Source organism: Excalfactoria chinensis, chromosome 11 (genome assembly GCF_039878825.1).
Source record: "Excalfactoria chinensis isolate bCotChi1 chromosome 11, bCotChi1.hap2, whole genome shotgun sequence".
Taxonomy (NCBI): Eukaryota; Metazoa; Chordata; class Aves; order Galliformes; family Phasianidae; genus Excalfactoria; species Excalfactoria chinensis.
Window position 1 is genome coordinate 16,045,618 of NC_092835.1, and position 12,260 is coordinate 16,057,877.

Genomic DNA, 12,260 nt, shown 5'->3' on the forward strand with positions numbered 1-12,260 from the left:
AATGTTTCTTTGCAGTCCCCTTTTTCTGGTTTTGTGGTTCAGAGTCTGGTATCACTAAGAAAAGTTTCACTCTTAAGATGTAGCATCTTAATTAAACATTTGCCAGCTGTCTCATGGGAGGATCGAGTGCAGCCCCATTGTGCTGTGCCTGTTTCAGTGAATCTGCAGACAATAGAGACCCAAGTGCTTTGAATTCAGCAGCCTGGCTTCTACTGCACACACACCTCCATGCGCAGAAACCCCATTCAGTTTCAAGCCCTGCATACGCTCTACCTGCTACAGGCTGCTCAACTCATTCCAACACTTTCACTTTGAGTCATTCACACTGCATTGCATTCTATTAGCATTTAATAGATGAACACAAGAACAGTTTATCCGTGCATCACGGAATGGCCCAGATTGGAAGAGACCTCAAACTCCAACCCCCCCACCACAGGCAGGGCCACCAACCTCTACATTTAATACTAGACCTGGCTGCCCAGGGCCCATCCAACCTGGCTTTGGATACTTCCAGGGACGGGGGCATCCACAGCTTCTGTGGGCAGCATCTTGGTACCTCAACAGTTTCCCAGTCCCTGAACTGAAAGCAGGTCTGATCTGTAGACTGTTTGACAGTCAAAAAAAGCAAGAACACACCACACATATGTTGTCCTTAAGAAGTCCAGTGATTTCACTGAAGAACGTCAAGGAAAAATAATCCATTTTGGTGATTCAGTGCTTTTGAATGGTCCCCAATCTTTTATAAAAGGTGGTAGGGAAACCCACCTTGAAGAATTTATTTTCTCCACAAGCAGAAAGGAGGAAAAATAAAAATTAAATTTAAAAAAAAATAAAAAAATCAGTGAAAAGCAAGTGCTTAAGGAAGAACACAATGCACCCAACTCCTGCTGTCAGCTAAGGAAGGAACCACCCCATCTGTGAGACGGGACACTAGAGACACATCTCTGCTGCTTCCCCTGCTGTTGTAGAGCTGACTGCACGCTGCTGCTACCACCGCTACACCTGGACCATTTCCAGGGGTGGATGCATAGTATGTGGCTCTTCACATCACCAAATCTGTTTTTCCATTGTCTGAGTCTGAACTATTGCATCAGCACCTCACAGTGCGCTCCCCTGTGTTAAACACTCCAGGACTGCAAGGTAAAAACAATCATTCCTGAGAGTTCGTAATATTTTCCAGACTTTTCGCTAAGAACAAGAACAGAAAAGTGTGGGTCCTTCTCCCTGCTCTCTCTGCCCCACAAGTTTTAGTGCAGTTCTTACTAACTGATGCCCACAGCTGCCTGTTAGCCAGCCCTAGAACTGAAATGCCATCTGCCTCTTTGGCTATCGTACAGATTCTCTTGGCAAAGCACCCATTAAAACACAAGTTTCCCAACCCACTGAAATTTCTGCTCAGAATACTGCTGAACCTGTATTCTTCTAGACCTTCTCTTTCGTGATTTAATACTTTGCTGTACTAATTCTCCTCCTCTGTTGCTGCAAGTTCAGGTTGCTCATATACATTTTCATGGCCTTTCAAAACACATGCTGTTACCCTCTACTGTTGTTTATGACTAATCCATATTTCCCATTTACCACCTCCTAGGTTTTTAAGCCCTTCATACTTTTTTCCCCTGACATTTAGGATAGGCTCCATGTGGCCATCAGTGAAATCAGTACGCTGGGCTTGCTTTAGGAAAACAACAACCCTAATTCTCCTATCTTACCTAATGGGAGATTTAACAACTGCTTCCTACAGCCACCGGATACGTATGGGAAGAAACATGCATTATGGCAACTAAGATAGAAGAAAAAGAATCTGAGGGCAGTTACACATTGGATTTTGGAACCCATCAACATTTAACACTCATTCCCTTTCTTCCACGAGTCTGAGGAACATCTATGACTGCAAAACACTTCAAGCTGTAGCCTACAGCATCACAGATCAAGTGGTTTCCAATGCTATACTTCATTTTTCGGAGCATCTCCTCTTTTCAAAAAAATTTTAAACTACTTCAAATCCCCCAAACTTCATGCAAATCAGTAAGGTTCCAATTAACTTCATTCACTTTATTGTTATAGATTCATTGGTTGAGTATCGCTGTCACAGACCTACACTGCTCTGAACAGACCTCAGCATCATAGTGGACATAATGTGACAATACAGAAAACAGAAACTGATTTATTTCATATACTGAGCCATGTCAAAACTATCTGGTAAAATCTTCTCATGATCATCACTTAGATTACACGAGTTCTGCAAGGCTTTGCTGAAACTCAAGTCAATGTAATGTGTCAAAAGCAGCCTGAAGCCTTTTATGTCCCACTCCTATCTGCAAATGTTTTACTCTTCCAAATCACAGAACGAGATGCGTCAATCTGATGAGCTCAATACAGACCTTAATGCGTTCCCTGAATGCCACACGATCGTTAGTGTACTGAATATTGATATCTCTGATCACTCTCTACCCAGCCGAAATGGAATCAGCCTCACAGATACACACATGAAACACCATAATAGCAAGTAATTGATATCAATCCTTCCGCCTTAACGATACAAAATGGAAGACAATTAGTAAGTCATTGCAGAGTTATGCCAGAGGAGCAGACCTGCTCACAGAAAAAATGGCAACGTTGTTCTAAATGGAGGGAGGGAAAAGGCAGACCTTCACATCTAGCCTGTGAGCTGTGATTCTCACAAATGCCTAGCATGACTCACACAGCAGAGGTCATGATGCAGCTACAGCAAGAGCTGCTCCATTCCACAGTAATACTTCTGTAATCTTAAGATTCTGAAAGGCGCAGTATAAACAAAGGCACCAACTTCCACTGCTGCCACAGCAGGCAGCTGCAAGGTCTGCACGGGCATCCTGCAAAGAACAACGCTTCTTCCAAACCAAAACGTCGAAATGTGCAACCTGAAATCACCCGATGGCAACCTGTTCTGAATGGATCCTGCTGCGGTGAATGGCAAGCAATGGGCATGAGAGAGGGAAGATGACAGCTTTCCACATCAAAAGCAATCAGGTACCCTTGTTAAGAGATTCTCAATTAGCTTGAATGCTCTGACCTGCTGCAGCAGGTCCCAAGTAAAATCCTCATGAGTTTTTCTAATCTAATTAGGTATAATATTTTAAATTTTTTCTGTTTGGATGTTACAGATTCCTAATTGCTTTCCAAATGCAAATCCAGACATTGAATACCCAGCAAAATCCAGCTTCATCTTTCTTTACAGCCAGAAGTTTCTCCTGAAGTCGACATCAATACTGTCAGCTACTGGAAAGCTCAGCAAAGACCTTCGGGCCATCTGGGAACAACAGGCTGTCACAAGGTCTACAAGACACCAGTTGAAGAAAAGTAAATAAATCCCAGGCCTAGTATGGTGCCAAGCACTATGCTAAATATATTTCTAATGAACGGTGTATCACACAAGACAAACTGGTTCTCAGCATGCAGCCTGGTCCATTATCTCAGCCCTAAATTAGAAGTGTTATGAAACAGGTATTTAAACTCTATAATTTCCCTTTGCCACTTTTGCTTATTTATAGCTCCCTCAAACTCACTTTTAACAGAACACGTCTTGTAACTCACAATAAGCACATAAGAAGGACTTCATGCTGCAGCTACTTCACTAATTGACTGCTGTTCTCAGAACTCTGTGGCACACACGGGCTCTCGGCTCTCTCCCCTGGTGAGATCCCTGCTGCCCACAGCTGACCCTGTGCGTGCTTCCACCCCACTGCACATCCTTGGCCTCACCAATCTGCAACCATCTGTTCCAATGTTAGAGCAAATTGCATGTTGTAAATGCAGCATTTATTATACAGCAACAGAAACAAATGCTGAGTCTGGTTAAATGCTGAGCAATGTCTCCCCACCCAGTATAGAAAGCCCTGGTCTGGGACTGGGCTCCCAGGGCTGACAATTAGAAGGAGGTTTCTGACCACGAGACCAGCCAAGTTCAAAAGCAGCTTTCAGCAAACCTCAGTGGAAAGCAAAAAGAGAAAACCTTGCTGTTTTTGTCCTGCATTGGTCTGTTGCATTTGAAAAGAGAAGAAAGATTTTATGTGCAAGGCACAGGAAGGGACCAGACTGAGCAAACCAGAAGGTTCCATTCGGTTCTGTGTTTGGTTTGAGGTCAGGAGAAAAGTACAGAATTTCTTTTACTTCTAAGTAGTGATTATTTACAAGTGCGTGCATAATGATCTGCTTGGGACCCTGTTTGTTCCTTAAAAAAAGGAGGGAGAAAAAAAAAAGACACTTCTATTCATGTTTTAAACATGGGCAGAACTGGCTTTTGCCAGCAGAAGCTCTTCTGATACAAATGACTCCCTGTCACTGCTCTGGGTGAGGAGCTCGTTTGTATACCTGGAGCTTCCATTCAGGGTGGGGGAGGCAGAGGGGAGAGGAAAGCAGGTAGTGGGTCTGCAGGTGTGCTATAAAGATACAAGAGCATCTAAAAAGGAAAAAGAAAAAAAGTTAAGAACATTAAGAAATATTAAATGGTCCTTAATTATTTTGCAGCCATTCAACAGAATATAAAGTTCTGGCTAGCTCTATTTCTAAGAAGCACGATTATACTGATATTCCCTTTAGTTTTACAGATGCTTTGATAAAATCTGATTTTAAATAGAATTCTTTGATTAGCTGTTGCCCAGACAACCCAGGGAATGCAAATACACACTGCCTCAAAACGAGTCAGAGCTCTCAGCTTTAAGGAGAGCCAAAGAACGGAGCAGTGTACCCCGTGTCCAGCCAGAGGCTGACACAAGTGGAATATTCTTCCCTTCAGCAAAGGGATGCAGGCAGCAGCCTCCAAGAAAGCAGCAGGAAGCTGGCAGTGGATATAAGGCACTGCATTGATCCAAACAGAACATCTCCTGTGAGAAAATACTTTTATTTATTGAGGCAGACTACACGGCCTGGCTGACTGGCACCATGACAAATACAAACATGGCAGCATTCGAAATGGGATGTTCTCCTGTTCAGCAAGGCTTCAAAGAAAAAAGGAAAGAAAAAAAAAAAAGGCTAGCCAGCACTTAGAAGCACCACTTTGTAACCTCATCACAAAACTCCTGTTGACAACCTGATGACTTCCACTGTGGAACAAGGAACCTGCTGCCAGCACATCTGTACATTAGCATGCCTACAGGGGAAAATCGCAGTTCAACTTCCCACAACACAACCCTGGCACTAAGTCGTTTTAGGATGAACTGCTTTGATGACTCAAGGTGCCGGCGAAAATGAAATGCTACTTCACCTTCTTCTTCCCAGCCCTCCCCCCCAGCTCTGCTCATACAATCTACAAACCCCAAATACACGTCACAACCCAACAATAAGGGCAGTGCATATGAACACGACAGGAGAACGACCTTGAAGAGATTCCTCTCCATGACAAACACAGAGAACACAGGGAAACTGAACATATTGTCAATGCACACCTCTGAAACCTGTGGAGGTGAGTATGCTGCTACAATAGACAGAAGTACTGTTTTGCTTTGGAAGACAAATGACGTAGTCCCTCCTAGATTTTTCCTTGTCTTCTTTTTTGGAGATTGCTTTGACACATCTTGCAAGGTATGCACCAAGATAGTACCAGAGGGTGAAAAGGTCCATTTAAGTTGACCTTACTATTGTTTCATTCTGCTGCTTGACACAGGCAGCACTGCTCGTCTTTGCTGAACGCTGGCTGTTGTGTATTATGCAAAAAGAAAGGGGGTGGTAGGTAAGTAAAATCGCACCTTCTGTGCCAGATTCACACAAAACAGAAACATAACAAGAAACGCCCTGCAAATAAGCAGTAAAGACTACGAACCATCTCAGTCCAGTTAATATGAACTACCATGAAGAACTTGCTCTGAACTTGCTCTGAACTACCATGGAGGAGGTATCACTCCTGTGCTCTGTGAAGCTAAAATTGAGCCAAGTACATAAATAATAAAATGGAAAAACTTAACAGAAGACAACCTACAAAATATGAACATCCAGACACATGCAGTTAAACCCAAACCCACAAACTCCTGATGTGCTCTTGAGAAAAGAGCTGCTAAGACCCATTATAACATAATACATTAGCCCAGTTTTCTACACAAGACCATAAAACATTAACATGCCTCCACAAGACCTTCATCCTTCTGCACGCTATGCCTAGGAATAGTGCTCTCCAATGCCACAGAGGCCAAATGAGACTGACTTTGTTGTCATCTTACCACATCTTCCACACGCCTTGTCAGCTCCTTCACATAAAAGTTTTGTGGCCTTCTTTCTACAGCACAGTTCCAGAAGAATAAACTTGAGCTGGAACTTTTCTGTAGACAGAAACACCTTTTGTTTAGGAGATACTCTACTAATTCTGATAATGCTAATTGTGGGGGGCCTCTGGTTTGCATTTCTGTGAGCCTCTTGAAACTGGAGCTGAGCTGGACAGCCCAGTCCTCACCACAACAAAGAGGTGGGAAGAATGGAAGAGATGGACACTGACTTGGGCAAGGCCATAGCTCAAAGAGATGTGATACTAAGGTCACTTTAGGGACCACGACATTAACTGAGCAGAATAAAACCACCAGATTGAAGTCCAAAAGCTATTTTAATCACTTGGATGAAAGCACTCCACCTGAGAGGCAGAATGACAGACCGCTGTAGGCATGCAGCTGAGGTCAGTCTGTCTCAGCTGGCTCACATCACACAGGAGGTACAATAAATATGCGTTTGTTACCCTCCCTCCTCTCTCCTCTCAATGAAGGAAAGGTAAGATATAAATGCCACCTGTAACTCAGAAACCACAAAACAAGTAACCTCCCCCCATACACACCACATTTTACTTTTGTCTGACAGCATTGTTTTGTTATTTATAAAGCCAGCTCTGCAAGAAAAATGAAAGCTCTCCTGCAAATTATATCTGAAAACAACACAATTCCAGCAATAAAATACCAAAGTTATGCCTTTTAGCACACCAGAGGTGTGCACATGCGGTGCCAAAGTGGCTGTACGAGCTTTTGCTTGATCAGAACAAGACTGGCATGCCAAGCTACACACAAAGGAGCAAGCAAAAATGCACGGTATTTTTTTCACACCCACAGTTATATATGGTTTTATTGGTCCAACAGTCACACAGACAGACTCAACACCATAAGCTTCGTTTCAGAAGTCTCACTATGACTCCCAACACAAAACAGGCCTCTGACCCAAAGTTTGCTCCCTCCTGCAAACATGTGGGCTGGAAACAGGTGGCGCTGTTTATTTCACACAGAAAACCACACGAGGGCCCAGGTTAGACAGCAGAGCCGGCTAAGGCCGCAGCCCACCACCGCGACGAGACGAGCCCCGCCCAGGGCCTACGGCGGTAGCCCCTCCCAGCCTTCACGGCCGCTTCAGCTGGGCCAGCCCGGCCTTTCCTCACCGTTACGCCTCACGACTGCGTCCCACGGCGCTCAGGCGAAGCTCTACCCGAAACAGCCGCTCCCTCGTCGAAGAAAGCGAGCAGAGTGAAGAGAACTCGTCCGCCCCGTCCCGGGGCTGCAGGCCGCCAAAATGGCGCCCACCGCCAGTCAGGAGCGGGACGCGCCTCGTGCGGAGGTGAAAATGGCGGGAGCGGCCGGGGGGCTTCAGCTCGGCCCTCACAGGTGCTGCCCTCACCTTCCCCAGCACAAACACCCGCAGCCATCCCGGGACACCGACCCCTTGTTAGAAATGCCTTTGCCCGGGAGGGGTGTGGGATTATGCATGCAGACCTGCGGCACAGTCACTTCAAGGTTCCTAGAAATATGTCATGTTTCCTCTCAGCTGTCATCTTCAAGTACAGCAACAAGGGCTGTTGCCTCCCTCCCTCTCAATGCTGTTCATCGCGGCAGCCTGATTTATTTGCTGATTCTCAGGGTTGTGAATAATTGGCTTCTCAGACACTCTTAACACGAGGTATGCAGTCAGTTTATTGGAGCAGGATCCATCAAGCCTTGCTGAGCGGAGTGCCATAAACCGGCACCCATAATTTGTGTTACACAGCCCTGAGGAAGAGGAGAAGGCCCTTAGGGCTGAGCCCACAGACCACAGAGAGCCCTCAGTCGAAGGGCTTTCCCTTCACACAGAGCTGCTGTCGTTCTTTGATCAGTGCCTGTGTCCGCAGAAGAGGCGTCTTTAGGGCTCTCAAATCCTAGATAAGAACCCTGCTGGGAAAAAAAAGGAAAAAAAGTGGGTCAACTTTGTGACAGCCTTCAAAACAACAACAAAGCCCTGTGGCCTTATATATATATTTTTAAACCATGGCTTTAATTACTGGAGTATCCAAGGATTTGCTGCTTCTGAGCCTTTATCTGCCGTATCTCGGTCAAACCTCCTAAGGCTGCACTTGAAATCACACTGCACTAAGCAAACAAATGATTAAAGCAGAACAAGGGAGCCAGGGGATTAGCTGATGCTGTGCAGCCCTGAGCAAGTCATTTTTAGCTCCGAGGCCCTAATCTTACAGTGATCTTGGGGCAGATGAAACACTTTAACACCCACACAAACCATTCTTGGTTTTTCCACATCTGAAAAACAGGGCTGATAATGCATACCTCTCTGAGAAGAGGCATCTGAATCATTAATCCACATTAAATGCCTGGAAACATGCAGTTTGAAGACCATTAAGTACCAAACCACATTAACAGTCTGCAATGCCAGCAGGGTCAATAAGGTAAAACAACGATGCAAGCAACGCGCTCATCACAGTCACCAGAAAAATCTACTGTGAAGAAGCTGCAAGTCTCCTTCCCTCCTGTAACTACAAATAGAATACAAAAGATGAGTGCTTAAATGAATTAGCCTTGAACTGCATCCTCTATCTTGTTAAGTGCAGGAAGCCTTCACAGAGCAGTTTCAAAGGGCTAATGAAGGAGAAAAGCAAGCTCCTGGATCCCGGCCTTTGGGTCGCCTGGCCTTCAGCAGTTCTGCAATGTGGAAACAGAACTTGCAGCTGCCTTGACTTAGAAAACACCTTTTAAATAAAATGCAAGACTTTGCTCCATCAGGACTCTGACAACTTCTAAGAATATGATTTATTTGATGTATTTAAAACGGGACACTTTGCCTGTCTGCTCATTGTAGGTGCAAGTCCATATCAGTCTCACCAGCAGCTGTCAGTCCTAGCACTCATTTTCTGTTTCAGTCTGTGTATGCATGGTGTATCGTATAGCATCACCAACATTTCATTTGCACAGATGAGACAGCTGCAGTGTAACACTGTGCACTTTTCCCTAACAGAAGTAAACATGTATGAACTGAAAACACACTGAACTATGAGGAGTGGATTCTCAGCACCCTCTCGTGGACTGGTGCTGGGATAACCACGTAGTAACATCCACCAAATGTTGGTCAAACTTCAGAGCTACAGAGAAGTTATTTTAGCAGAACTATGGTAAGGAACATGGATGGCAACAATTTTTAACATATGATCATTCTTAATACTTAAAAAAAACCCAATATTTACTGGAAGTATTTCTTCTTGTGCCACATACAATTATCAGTCCGTTACATACTTGCTCTCATGCAATATTTGAGCTATGATATCAGTTCAGTAGTGGCAGGAGATCTCGTTTCTTTTAAAACATGCTTCTGTGCCTGCAGGCTTAGTCAGGATCAAACCTGTTGTCATTTTGGGGGGGGAAATGCCTCTGGAGGCAGCAGAGAATAAGTTTCCTTCCCGGAGAGAACAAGATGATCAACATATTGAGATGCCAATAGCCAGGAGCTCTTCCAACTCAGCAGATCACAGCAATGCTTCTGTCAAGTCTGGGAACAAATGGAACATGAAATGTTGCTACTGGGTAGATGTGTTTTTCTGATAAAGTGGCTTTTTCTTTTATTTCTGTTCCTGTGTGCTTGCAGTAAAATGCCCTGTGGAACAGGACAGAGATAAGTGCTTTGTTTTAAAAACACACATATGCAAGGAATGGAGAGTTTCCCCCTGCATGAAGCTGTTTTCCACACAATTTACAGATCATACCATGTTTTTAAGTCTACCCCGAAGAATGTACAGAAGCCAAGGAACAGTGCTACGCTGCAAGGTTGGTGGAGCACTGGAAGAGGATGCCCACTCCTGGATGGGGCTTTGGGCAGCCTGACCTGGTGGGTGACAACCAGCTCACAGCAGGGGTTGGAACAAGATGATCTTTAAGGTCTCTTCTAACCCCAGCCGCTATATGATGATTCTGTGATGATATGCACTCCTCATAACAGGTGAATAAAGCTTCCCCTGATTCACCCAGATTCTTACCAATACTTTTATGTTTTCTAGGTAACAGAATTTAATGAATGGCGTGGCTGACAGGAAAACATTGAAACCAATTGTGGTAAAGACTTGTTTCAACCTAGCAACTTCCATGTGTTCTAACCAAACCCCCAAAGCAGGTTCAATGCCCATCTAAGTACACAAGCATTCCAGAAAGCATTAACAGTGTTAACATCGCTCCTGGCAAACCAGGTTTCCCAAGTGCATTCATCAGATTCTGTTCCTCTAAAGAACACACAGGTGCTAAAATATGCAGAGTGTTCCAGATTTCCTTCTTCCTCGCATCAGCAATATAATTACTGCTCTAGGAACACTGAAACTTGAGATGTTTATCCTCACGTGCTAATAATGACTTATATTAATTGCCACAGTCCAGCTCTAGAAGCCCAGCTCTGCAGAAATGCTGCTACATTTTCCTTATGGCTGTCACTTTTGCTACGCTCACCTTTGCAAGTCTGAAGAAAGCCAAATCTCACAAAATCAAAATGGTTTGAGAAGGATACCTCTAAATCACAGTGCCTAGCACCTATCACAGTGCTCACACATCTCCAACACGTAACACTAATAACAACACACAAATTCCCATCGAAACATATTTCTTTCATTTGACATCATAGTGAACATATGACTTAAGAAGGCTGATTCCGGCACATACACACACAGTTATCTCTGGGAAAGTTAACACCAGACATTAAAACACTGTAACTTCAGCTGCGCTGGTTTAATTTTCATTTCTTGAACATAAATTCTGTTGTATATCGCTGCCCTTTAATTCCGTGTTCCCATCAGAACGCTGCATGCTTCTGTTAGATTCTGCTTTAGTTGTGCAGTAAGGAAAGCACCTTCAGAACCCTTTTGTATTGCACAGCAGCTCAGACTGTCTGCATCAGACCACAGGAGGCAGCACTCAGCTGCATTCTCCTGTTACCTCCTTCCAGAGAAGCTATGAAGTGCAAACCTCACGCACTCAGATTTGCACAAAGTAATTTCTTTTATACATAATTATAATGCAGATATAAAAATGCAGCCATCTTAATAAATACTGAAACAAAAGGAACGGTGACAGAGCCAAGCATGTCAGCCCATTTACTGTTCCCTTTGCAACTGCAGATCTTAGTGTCTCAGCACACAACAAATAGATCTATGATACTAAACTCTCTGTGGGCTATGAGCCGTGTATCAAAATTAGAAGCAACTGTTTAGAGTAACTACACATTCCAACCAATTTTGTAAGAAATGTGAGTCTGAGGTTAAGTATCCTAAAAGCACAGGTTCCAAAAGTGAAATCCACACAGCTGGTCAGGAGCTTCCTCCTCTAGAGAGAATTGTTAGTTATGTAATCCTTCCCTTCCCCAGTCCTTACATCTATTAAGTGCTGAGATCCTGGTCAGGAAAATATTTAGCAGTATTTCAGCTGGCTTTAAGGTCCATAAATATGATCACACACTGAGGAAGAGGAAAAACTCACCGTAGTTACCAGGCAAAGCAGAGCAGGCTCCTGTCCCCCACAGCTTCTTGACAGTATTCTTGTCACTTGGCAGAAGTTGCTACTCAGAGGAGACAGGAGTAGCTTTGGTATGCAGTTATCCCTGCAGCTGAGTGACCTAGGGCAGGCAGTACGCCCATCTTCTGTTTGACTTCACAGAACACACAGACAAAGCAGAGCAATCGATCGTTCATCTAAAGCAGAATTAATTGCACACATGGTCACACACTGCAGTTTCTACCAACAGAATTTGGAATGTAGCTTAAAAACCTCAGTTATGGACAATACACTATTGCAGAACAACTTACACCTTACCTGAACTTGAAGATATTATTCAGTCCACTTATACATATATATATATATACACGTATACACGTTACCTATATCCTACAGATATCTGACTGTTTTTACACTACGGCTCATTGTCTTTTATTCCTGGTCAGACTATCACCATTTGATCACTTACAATCAACCCAAGTCTGTACATTTTCTAATTTTCAGTTATATATTTCTAGATTTTGCCCGCTG